The sequence below is a fragment of the Protopterus annectens genome, chromosome 3.part1 (genome assembly GCF_019279795.1).
Source record: "Protopterus annectens isolate FY-2018-M chromosome 3.part1, PAN1.0, whole genome shotgun sequence".
Classification (NCBI taxonomy): Eukaryota; Metazoa; Chordata; order Ceratodontiformes; family Protopteridae; genus Protopterus; species Protopterus annectens.
In genome coordinates, this window is record NC_056732.1 from 358,820,494 (window position 1) to 358,833,046 (window position 12,553).

At 46.2% G+C, this 12,553-nt stretch overlaps 1 protein-coding gene across 1 annotated transcript in view; it reads right to left on the reverse strand.

Annotated features, from left to right (window-relative positions):
- The window catches only part of CPVL (carboxypeptidase vitellogenic like), a 1,169,046-nt gene that overhangs the window by 766,600 nt on the left and 389,893 nt on the right, over positions 1 to 12,553 (reverse strand). The gene's annotated exons all lie outside the window — the stretch shown is intronic.

The window sequence follows — 12,553 nt, forward strand, 5'->3', positions numbered from 1 at the left end:
TTGCAGGTAACCCTCAGTCAGCCCGAATACCAGAGACTTAGTATTTCTGCGTCTGCTGCTGTCGCTCCAGGACTGAAGTCAGGGGTATAAAAACAGGCAGCTGACACCATTACATCAGTTTTTCTTGCCCCAAATGTCAGGAGCCTCCCAAATAGAGAGCTAAGTTACGGTGGGAAAAACACCACCAGTAAACAGTAAATACCAGTACTAATACCAATACCCCTGAAGGGGGTGAGTAACAGACATAGAGAGGAGGGAGAGAGAGAGAGACAAGGGGCTGGAGGGAGGAAAACCAGGACTGCAACAGTGAACACACTCGAACATCAACATTTATGGTAAGTGTACACAACTGTACTATGTTCTTCATGTTTCACTGTTGCAGTCATCACATTTGGGTAGATTCCCAAAGCTGAAGAAGGGTGGAGGCAATCAAGAAGAGTTGGGGCTGGCTAGTATGCCTTGCAGGACTGCTGTTGCAAAACCCACCCTGCATTTGGAAAAGATAGGCAGGGGGCAATGTTTGGTAAAGGTGTATACAGAACTCCAGGAGGCAGCTTCCAGGATGTCCCTGGTAGGGACTCCCCTGAGGAATGCTGTAGAGGTGGAAGTTGCCCTAGTGGAGTGTGTTCTGACCCCCTGAGGGGTTGGTTTCCCATGGTGCTTGTAGCAGAAATGGATGCAGTGTGCTATTCATTTGGAAATTGTTTGCTTTGAAATGGCCTTGCCCTTTGCCCCTGGTGCAAAGCTGACTAGTAACTGGTCAGATTTCCTGAAGGTCTTAGTCCTATCAAGGTAGAATCTGAGCTGTCTGTGCACATCCAAGGAGTGCAGGATCCCTTCCCCTTTATTATTTGGATTAGGGAAGAAGGTTGGCAAATGGATAGATTGGTTGAGAGCCACAATGGACACCACTTTAGGCATAAAGGAAGGGTTAGTCCTGAGGGAAACCCTGTCAGCAGAAATAATGAAGGGTTCCACAACCATAAGTGCTTGTAGCTCAGACACTCTTCTAGCTGAAGTGATGGCCAGAAGCAAGGCTGTTTTCCAAGAGAGGAATTTTAACTCTGCTGATTCTGTGGGCTTAAAAGGGGGTTGCGTGAGCTTTTCCAGTACAAAGTTAAGGTCCCAAGCAGGGGTGGGTGCTCTCCTAGGTGGCCTTAAGTTGTTAGCCCCTCTCAAGGAACTGTTTGATAAGAGGGTGCTAGAAGAGAGGTGGCTCAGTGTTGTAAACAGCTGAAATGGTAGAGGCATGGATCTTAATGGAGGAGAAGGATAGGCCTCTGTGTAGTAGATCTGCTAAGTAATCTAGGATTAGAGGCAGGGAGGGCAGAGTTGTGTCCTCTCCTTTAGACTGAATCCAGGAGCAGTACCTTTTCCACTTATCAGCATAGGATTTCCTTGTACTGGGTCTTCTGGCTTCAAGAATGATGTCCAGCACCTGCTTGGTTAGGCTGGTTACTGGGGAAGAGTTCAAGGCATAAGCCAGGCTGCAAGATTTAGGGTTTGCAGTTGAGGATGCAAGATCTGCCCCCCCCTGCTGAGAGAGCAGGGTTGGGTTCTGGTGTAGGTGCCAGGGTGGTACCGGTGACAAGTTGCACAGGAGTGGGTACCAATTCCAGCGTGGCCAGTCCAGAGCAATCAGAATTGCCCTTGGTCTGTCCTGTCTTATCTTGAGCAATACCCTTGAGAGAAGGGGCAGGGATGAAATGCATAGATTGAGAGATTTACCCACTTGAAGGATAGGGCATCCACTTTCCAGGCCCTGCTGTGAGGTGTCCTGGTGCAGAATTTGCTGAGCTAGTGATTGCAGAGGAAGGCAAAGGGATCCTCTCTGGGGTCTCCCATTTCTGAATCGGAAGGTTGAAGGTGCTGGGCTCTAGTTGGCCACTTGTGTGGGTCTAGGAGATTTCTGCATAAGTCATCTGCCAGTGAGTTTGGTTTGCCTGGCAGGAATTGAGCTTGCAGATGGGCCTGCATGTCCAAGGCCGTGTTCCACAGGGCCATTGCTAGCCTGCAGAGTGGGTAAGAGTGGGTTCCCCCCTGCTTGTTGATGTACCACATAACCGTGGCATTGTCTGTTTTTATTAACAGGTGTCCTGGTGAGAGTAGGGATCTGAAAGCTGTTAGGGCGTGCTGCACAGCTAACATCTCTTTTTGGTTGATGTGCAGATGAATTTGACTTGGGCTCCAGTGGCCCTGAATGCACTTGCTGTCCATGTGGGCCCCCCAGGCATACTCTGATGCATCTGTGGTAAGGGTCTGGGCAGTGGGGGTTGTGTAAAGGGTAGTCCCTTGTTGTGGTTGCATGCTGCTGTCCACAAATGACAGTTTCCAGGTCCTGAGAGTGTTGGCACCAAAGACTTTTTAAGTACCACTGAAGTTTCCTCATATGCAGTCTGGCATATGGAATTAGTCGGATGCATGAGACTATGAACCCTAGGGCCTGCAGGATTTTCCTTGTGGATAGCTGGGTTCTGGTGGCCATTTGAGTAAAACAGTCTGTCAGATAGGTTTGTTTTTCTGAAGTGAGGAATGCCATCTGGGATGTTGTGTCCAAGCTTGTTCCCAGGAATACAATCTTTTGACTGGGGACTAGTTTTGATTTCTTTTCGTTGATGGTGTAACCCCAGGGAGGTTAGAAGGTTTTTTTTTTTTTACAAATGTCAGGTGCTGCAACAGCATTTCCTGATTGTCTGCCTGAATCAGTTAGTCATCCAAGTATGGGTAAATTTGCATATTTCTCTGCCTGCAGTAAGTAATGGCTGGAGCCAGGCATTTTGTGAATATTCTGGGAACTATGGATAAGCCAAAGGGAAGTGCAGAGAACTGGTAATGCATAGATCCTGCCATGAAGCATAGATATTTCCTGCATGACTCCCTTATAGGGATGTGCAGACAGTCATCTTTTAAGTCTAGGATGACTAATCAGGCATCTTTGGTTAGCATAAGCAGAAGCTGCTGCAGGGTGAGCATTTTGAATTTTGGTACCACCAGGAAGGTGTTGATAATTGACAGATCTAGGATTGGTCACCAAGTGCCCTCTTTTCTGGGTACCAGAACAGTCTGGAATAAAATCCTTGACCTATCTGTTCTGCAGTAACAGGCTGAATTGCTCTTATAGAGAGCAGGGATTGACCTTGGTTTTGTGCCTCTGCCCACTGGTTTCGAGGAAGGTTTGGGAACCCTTTTGGGGTTGGTAGTGAGTGGAAGTAAAATTTGTACCCCTGGGATACAATGTTGAGGACCCATTGGTCTTTGGTGATGGAAAGCCAGTTTTTTGCATGAAGGGCAAGTTTTCCTCCTAGAGGCATAAGCAGTTGGGCAGAGGTGGGGAGTGGAGTTGAAATTCTTTTACGTAAGGGGGTGGTTTAGCACTCCCTCCTTTAGAGGTGGAGGCACTCCATTGTTTAGCTCTCTGCATACTCTGAGACTGCAGTCTGGGGGGTTTGTTTCCCCTGGGTCTAGTTTGAGATGGCCTAAAGGGGGCTGGAAAGGACCAATGTTACGAGGGGCAATGCCTACTGAATCTAGGAGGCTGTACTTGCAAGAATTCTTTGACTGTCTGCATAGATTTAGCTTTTTCTTCCATCTTTTTAAAAACCTCTTCTGCTTTGATGCCAAACAAATTGTCCTTGTTTAAAGGAGCGTCTAATAACTTTGATTTGATGTGGTCTGCCAAGGTCTGTTCCTTAACCCAAGCATGCCTTCTCAGTACAGAACCAGTGACTGCTGCCCTGCAAGATGCCTCTAGGGTGTCAAAGCCACACTGCAATGTATGCTTGCTGACTTGGCTTGCAGAATTCCTAAGCTCATACAATTCTTTATTTTATGCACAGTCTGTAAAGGAAGCTATTGTTTTTTTGCTTAATAAGTTCCATAATATCTTGGTACTTCAGCATGTGAAACTGACAATTCAAAGGCCTAATGGCGAGAGTTACAGAGGTATATACTTTCTTACCCCATCTGTCCAAAGCTCCGGAATCCCTGTCGAAGGAGTGGGATTCTTAGCTATAGTTACTTTGATACCTTTAGGCCCCTGGGAGATGACCTCTGGGTCAGCAGTAGGATTTCTGAAAAATAATTTGAGAGAGTCAGGTACTCTGTAGTACCTGTCTAGTTTCCTAGGAGCTGGGGGTAAAGTATCAGGAGTTAAACTAGATTCCATAAAGACATCATCCACAACATCCAGGACTGGTGGAATTGCTAAAGGCCTATGTTGTGGCAAGTCTAGAAATTTCTCTGAGTTTCTTTTTAGACTGAGGATAGTCTTGGCATTCCCAGTGGAAATGCTCTCTTAAAGTATGTAAGGTTTCCCCAAAAGAAAAGTCCTCTGGAGGAGGAGCAGAGGGAATGAATTTCTCTGCATCTGAATCCTCATAAGCAGATAAGGACATGTCTTCATAATCAGATACCTCAGAGTCGTTGGACTCTTGGTCTGTTAAAGCTGCTGGGGACAGCTCTCTTTTTCTCTTAGCAGGGGAAGGCTGACTTCCCCTAATCATCATCATAAGGTCTTCTGCCATTTTAGGCATATGATGTTGTGGTGAGGGAGCAGGTGCATGCGCTTTAGTCGTCGTTGTTTTAGGCATAGCGTGTACTCTTGGCCTTAGAAACTGTAGTTTTAGGCAGAACTGAAGATGCAAAAGAAGTCACTGGTTTGAGTCGGACATCGGTAGTGCAAAGAACTTCCTCAGAAGCCGGTGCCCACTCAGTGGCTCTGGACCCATCCAAGGTAGAGACATCTGCAGGTTCTGTAGTCGAAGAAGAGTCTTGAAGCATACCAGACTCCGAACGGTTCTTGTTAGAGGCCTGCAAATCCACTGAGTTCCACAGGGGCTGCAAAAGTGCCTCATTGAGTACCGGCAAACTGGCGACTGGCTTAGCGGAAGTGAGGCGGCAGCTTTGAACCTGTGTGGTCTGTCTCTGTCTTTATCCTTACGTTTTTTTCAGAAAATCGGTAGTCAGATGGCTTACCAAGGCCATTTCGGAATACGGAGATCGAGAACGAAAGTATTTAGTGACAATAAGGGTTCGACAATGAATAGTTTGGGCATTGAACAAGGCACAAAACTGACAGCGAGGTATGTCATGGCCTGAGCCTAAACAGATGACGCAGTAAGAATGGAAGTCTCAATGTGGTATTTGCTTTCCACAGGCAAGACAATTAACTTTTTCTGACTTAACTCAATTCGGAAACAAAAACTCACGTAGCGGCCGACCGGTACTCGTGCAAACTGCTTCTGCTTTGGGCTCCTCAGAAGAACTGATGTAATGGCGTCGGCTGCCTGTTTTTATACCCCTGATGACCTGACGTCAGTCCTGGAGTGACAGCAACTGACGCAGAAATACTAAGTCTCTGGTATTTGGGCCGACTGAGGGCTACCTGCAGGCAGATAACCCAAGTGTAATGATTGCAACAGTGAAACATGAAGAACATTAAATATCATCGAATGAAACTCTGGACCAAAAAGCCGCTGAAGTGGCCATAGATCTGCTGGAATGTGCTTTCACATGACTTTGCGGGGAAATCCCCCTGACAGAATATGCCTGAAGGATACACTGGGAAATCCAATGGGCAATAATAATTTTGCAGATTGGTTTCCCTAAAAAGGGTTTGGAGTAAGAGATGAAAAGTTGGTCAGATTTACAAAATGTTTTTGTCCTGTACATGTGCAGGCAGAAACGTAACTGCCTGTGCACATCCAATAAATGCAATTTGTATTCTCCCTTATTTTGAAAAATTGGAAAGAACACGGGGAGATTGATCACCTGATTAATATTGGCCTCTGAAGCTACTTTAGGAAGAAAAGATGGGTTAGTGCACAAGGACACTCTGTCCTTATGAAAAATCATATAAGGGGCTTTGACTGACAAAGCTTGAAGTTCCGAAACTCTCCTGGCAGAAGTAATGGCAACTAAGAATGCAGTCTTCTAGGAATGAAATTGCGGATCCACCGAAGCTGCTAGTTCAAAGGGGGATGAAACTAAAGCCTGAAGTACTAATGTAAGATGCCACGGTGGTGTAGGGTCCTTCACCGGGCGTCTAAGAAGAAAGGTACCTTTGAGGAAGGCCTTTCAAAGCTTTGAAGATGCTAAGGAAGCTATATTATCCCCCACATAGTAAATGGAAATTGCAGTAAGTTGAACTTTGACTGTGAAAAAATTAGCACCTTGGTGAAAAATTCCAGTCAAAAATTCCAGCACTGTGGAAACAGGGGCAGTGAAGGGATCTAATGCACTCTGCAAAGCCCAGATCAAAAAACATCTCCATTTACTTGAGTATACCTTTCTGGTGGAAGACGTATGGGCTGCCACCAGGATTCTTTTGACAGGAGAGGATAAGCCAGGAGTCCTGACGATCATGGGAACTGGAGCAGCCAAGCAGTGAGCTTTAGACTGTCCACGTCTGGATGGGGAACCCCTGAGGGATGAGAGATGAGATCCAGGACCGGATCCAACATCCATGGCAGAGCCACCAGATGAGACCACAGACAGGGAAATCATACTTGGCGAGGCCAGAATGGGGCGATAAGGATTACTAGGCTCCCCAGCCTGCGAGCTTTCTGAAGGAAATTTGGTATTAAGGGAAGAGGAGGATAAGCATACAGAAGACCAGGGGGGGGTCAAGCAAGAATAAGAGCATCTTTGGAGACTTCTCCCAGAGGGGGGCTCAGAGTAAAGACCTTGTTGCATTTCGCATTGGAAGGAGAAGCAAAGAGATCGCAGCAAGGCTGACTCAACTTATAAAAGATCCATTCTGCTACTGAGGGATTCAGAGACCACTCGTAAGGCATCAGAATAGATCTGCTGAGCCTGTCTGCTAGAATGTTGGACCTCTCTGGAATGTGCACTGCTAACAGAAAATGGCCTGTGGAGATCACCCACTCCCATACTCTCATGATCCTGCGACAAAGTGGATAAGATCCGGATCCCCCTGCTTTTTGATGTACCAGACCACCAACATATTGTCCGTCTACATAGCAATCACTCCTGAGGGAAGATGGGCATGGAGAGCCTGCTATGCTAGAAGCACTGCCCTCATCTCCAGGATGTTTATATGCAATTTGGTCTCGAAGGGGGACCACATACCTTGAACAGTCCTTCCCAAGCAGTGCCCCCCCACCCTAGCTGGGAGGCATCCATAGTCACCATGGCCTTGGGGAGAGGTGGAAGAAAAAGACAACCTCAAACAAGGTCCGAGGTCAGAAGGGAGTCCCTGCACACTCAAGAGATTTGAACAGGGTGAGTCAACGGAAGATCTAACCAGGACCATTGTACTGCAAGGGTCTACTGAAGAATTTGCATGTGAAAGCATGCTAAAGGTAAGAGATGGATCATGGCCTCCACGGACCTCAGTGCCATTAACACCATCTTTGCTGTCAGGAACTGAGTTTGAAGAATGCAAAGAACACATAGCTTCAGAGTGCATATCCTGTCTGGAGTAAGAAAAACTTTGGTTTGCATTGTGCCTAAACGTATCCCAATGAAGTCTGACATTTGGATTGGAGCCAGAGATGATTTGTTGAGATTGATGGTAATGCCTAACCTCTGTGCTATGAGAAGAAAGGAATCCCTCACTTAACAAAGTTGATGCCTGGAAGGGGCAGAGAAGAGCCAATCATCCAGGTAGGAGAATCCTGTATGCCCTGAAGTCTCAGATGAGCCGCTACTACTGACATCACTTTGGTAAACACCCTGGGGGCTGTGGTGAGACCAAAGGGGAGTGCTCTGAACTGGTAATGATTGGCTCCTAGCCGGAAGTGGAGAACCTCCAACAGTGCCTGTCCATTTTGATGTGATAGTATGCATCCTGGAAGTCAATCGAGCACATCCAATCATTCTCCTGCAGGAAAGGCAGAATAGATTAAAAGGTGACCTTCTGGAACTTTGTCTTGGCCACTGACAGGTTCAAGCGGTCTTTGGTCCCCTGTTTTCTTTGGCACCAAAAAGAACCTAGAATAAATGCTTAATCCTGAGTGGACTGGGGAGACAGGATGGATGACTAATTTTCCTCTGGATATAATCTGCAACACTCAATGATCTTTTGTGATGGACTACCACTCTGTTAGGTGTAGCACGAGATGGACCCAGACTGCCTCCAGAGACAAACAGCTGGGCAACCCTTCAGGTTTGCTGGCCAGGTCTGTCTGAGAAGGGCTCTCGAGACCTGTAATTTCTCATACTCCCTCTGCCTCTGGGGCGGCATCTATCAAATCCCCATCTGCCCCTGGGGAAAACTCTGAGATTTCTGGAACTACATCTTCTTGGTCCCTTGCTGTTTCCTAGAGAAGGAACATTGAGGAGATGAAAAGCGGACCCCGATGGCAGACAGAATCTTCCCATGCTTCTCACTCTAAACTAGTGTGTCACATACTGACTTCCCAAAAAGGGAGGAACCATCATACGGGACACTGGTAAATGACTCCTTAAAGGATTTTGAGAACTGACAGAGCCGGGAGCCATGTTGCCTGATGGCAACACCTGTACCGACAGCTCTAGCGGCTCCCTTGGTCACATGGGAGATGAGACGCATAGAGGTATTTATAACTGAATTTAGGGTAGCCATATGAGCGGAAAACACCTTCTTGTCCTCCACAGACATGGAACCAGGGGTCAACTCAGTGATCTCCTTCACCAGGTTTCACTGCAGCTGAATCACATGCGCCATGTAATTCTGCTTCCACATAAGGAAGGTTGCTGAAGCGTATACCTGCTTCCCAAAACGGTCCATCATCCTTGACTCTCGGTCAGAGGGTGGACCGTGGAGCTCTCCTGCACGAGCTCCTTCCTAGTGGCAGCTGCCACCACCATGGCATCAACCAAGGATCCCTTGTGCCAGTAAGATCTGTCTGAAGAGGGGCTCAAAACCTTGTCCTGACAAGATGTAATGAGGTCCACTAAGGGATCCATGGGAGGGGATGCCCAGGAAGTAGAGGGTCCTGCGCCAAATGCCTCAAGGAACACTGACTCATCCAAGGTAGGTTTTTGGGCAGACCAAACCCCCCCCCCTCGCTGGTGAAGGAGTTCCATGATATCTTTAAAGGAAATATCCTCAGGGGGTGACTGGGGGCAACCTTCCCCTTCCTCCAAATCAGTGTCTTTGGTGAGAGACTTTGGTGAAGAGTCTAAGTGCCTCCTTTTGCATGTACGTTTGCAAGGGACATCCTAATTGGGGATCTCTGTGGATGACTCACCAACGTCCTGCTGTTCCCAAGAGGGACTGTCCTGAAGCAAAGAGGCAGCAGGCTGTCCCTGAGATGACAGAATGGCCAGATCTGCACCAGAAAGAGAAGGAGCCAGGATGGAATCTGATGACGAGATAGGCAAGGGTCTCAAAGAAATCAAGAGAACCCTCTCCACCATGTCGAAAGACGAAGGGGAAAGTACATCCTGGGAAAGGACAATGGGAGAAGCCATCACCCTCTGACCAGATGGAGGAGTCTGAGCCGAACCTCCAGGTGCCGAGATACCAAAGGGAAGGCTCCAGTGCCGAGATACCAAAGGGAAGACTCCGCTCTGACACACTCAGGGCGAACACCAACCCCTAAGACAGAGGCTACAGCTCCGACAGCCTGTTGGATCCAAGCTAGTCAGATCCAAAATCCTCAAAGTCAAGGCCGACCTCGAGGTACAAGGTACCATCAGTGCCAGCCTCTCATCGCTAAGTGTTCTCGGATCCAAGGGCTTCAAAACTGGATGTTGGATCAGAGAAGGAGTAAATAGGAGTGAAAATGGGATGCATGCTCCCCACTCTGGAGGGAGAGGGGGTAGGCAAGACTCCCATCTGACTCTGGGTGTGGATGAACTTCCACATCATCCTATCCATCTCCCCTCTCCAGGTGAAGCGGGAGGAAGAGGCGACAGACACCAGCCTGGATGGGCGGTGAAGAGAAGCCTGAGCTAGTGACAGAGTTTTAAGCTCCTCCAGCTATGGGGAGAACCAAGGTCAACGGACCTGGGGAGACTCCAGCCTTGGAGTCAAACTAACTTTAGGTGGTGGGCCAGCTGAAGCTATGCGGTCTGGAGTTTGCTTCTTTGCCCTATCCCTTCTGGAAGATTTGTCTCCATCCCCAGTCCTCTTAGTAGATGTTTGAGTCCCAGAAGCCGTGGAGAAAGCAGGAGCAGAAGCTGGGGCTGCAGGGTCTTGAGTCTCGGACGACGAAGAGGGGAGAAGGTCCTTAAGAGTAAGTTTGTTTCTCCTGTCCATGAGTGCCCGGGGGTTAAACAGTACAGATGGAACAGGAGGTTTGAATATGGGCTGCCCCAAGACAAACTACTCACAGAGTATGACCATCAGCTGGGGAGATGTGTGGCTTAGCAAATGAGATCTGAAGTTGTCAAAATAGACATGAAAATGCCTGGAAGTCTGCAAGTGGGCATTCCATGGGCTAGGCACTTTGTGAATACTCTTAGAGCTGTGGATAACCCAAAGGATAATACAGAGAATTTATAGTGTGATCTAAACACAAAATCTGAGTAAAGAAAAAAAAAAAAAAAAAAAAAAAAAAAGATTACACAGCTTGACCCCTGGCAAGTTCTTTCTTTAGAACCCAGAACAATCTGAAATACACACCTTTGGCATTATAGCCTAAAGGGACTGAATATATTACTCATAGGGTTAGAATGCAACTACAAAAGGAGAGATTGAGAGACAGTGGCAGGAAGGGAAAAGAGAGGAATGCTGGCATAGTCATCCTAAAGGTGTAGACTGTCTTCTTTTCTGAAAAGATCTCGATGTCTTGTGAATGTTGATCCCTCCTGCCATCTCTTCTTTATGCCTTGTTTGCCAGAAGTGTGCAGGGACTGTTTAGATCCATCTTCCTCTCCCTTCAGAAAACGATATGATTTATAATGGAAGACCTGATAAAGTTCAACTCTCATTACCTAATTTCCCTGACTCCATATTGAAATGTCAGAACTCGAAATGCCAACTGCCAACAAGCTGGAAAAAAAAGACAGTACTGGAGAAGAGTGAAGCCTGAACATCGTTCCTTTATATGTCTTGCACACACCCTGAACTTATATATCTATCCAGTTTCAAGACTGCCATACCTCAGAGAAAAGGGAACATTCTGAGAAATGGCCATCTTGGACTTAGTGTATATGAGTCTGATTTTTCAGCCATTCAGTCTCAGTGATTCAAGACTAACTCTAGCAGGTCCCAAAATTTCCTGTGGTTGCCAATTTTCCTCCATCATATCGTGTGAGGATCGGAGTAATAAAAGGACCAAACACTTCTTTATGTACAGCAGAGTTCAAAATCTCAGATTTAACTTAATCTGCAATCCACTGGCTATGTACCTAGGCATACGTCTTAAAAAAAAAAGGCATAGCAGTGACCCTAGACACAGTATCTGTAGAATAATACACACTCTTTAGGGTATGTGCAGAGACCTCATGAATATTAGAAATAATGGGATTCAGAAAGGATATATCCTCTGAAGGCAGATTAATAGAGTATTCCCTTAAAGTTTCAGAACAGTGTAATATAAACTTCCACATGTGGCCTTGTTAATTGAGAATTATAAAAGTCAAGGTGGTTTGGAAGAGGACTGGCATAATGGTTACTGTCTTAATCATACAAAAAGGTACAGGGTTTGATTGTGACCTTATTTTACTGGCTAAGCTTGTAATAGTCTGGATATGGACATCCTAGTATTTATCAATGAACATATGAAGAAAAAGTTTTCTTCCCAAATCTAACACCTTACCTTATCCTCTGGAAAGAGGTTAAGATTCACCAAAAAACTTATTGCCAGCTGATGCTGAGGCAGAAATGGCTGCAGGATCATACCGAAGGTGAGAAAACAAGAATTTGCTAGCCTGGGAAACTTTATAATTGTCTTTCTCAGAACTGAAGACTAGGAATCATTTTTTTTTTGCACACAGCATTAAAGGCATCCTCCAAGGCAGGAAAAACAGGAGGAATAACAGTAACATGCAGGACCTCCACTTGTAATAATTCATAGGATCTCCTCACTTCAGTGGAAACCTCCACATGTTCCCCAAAATGTACATCATTCATCCTAGAAAGAGACTCAGAAAAATAAAACTCCTCTAAGAAAGATTGGGCATATGTGCTTTCTCCTAAATTGGAGTCCTGGCCTTGGGAATCCATGGGAGAGGGAACTCTATCAATGTCTGACTATCTTTAGGATTTTCTGTATCACAATAGTGTTCAGGTAAGGACTTTTGAATCCCAGGACCAACTGCCAGCAATAAACTGCTGGCTAAAGTAAGAATATAATTTTTATGTACTGTAGGTGTTTAAATATTGGCAGTTTCCTGTCAAGAACCACTTTACTAGCTTTAGAGGCTTATTTCTTTTACAGCAGATTTTTATGTTAAAAGTGCACTGCTTTCACAACTTTTGAGATTAGGTGTTCATGTTTTACTTAAAGGAAATGTTAAACTAGATGAACAATGTCTAACCTTTTGTTTCTTTTCCAACGTAAAGTAGGTCTGGATAAAGACAGACTAGGAAATGGCTCTATTCCAGGTTAGATGTCTCTTTACCTGGCAACCCTGAGAACAATAGCCTGGGGCATCTCCC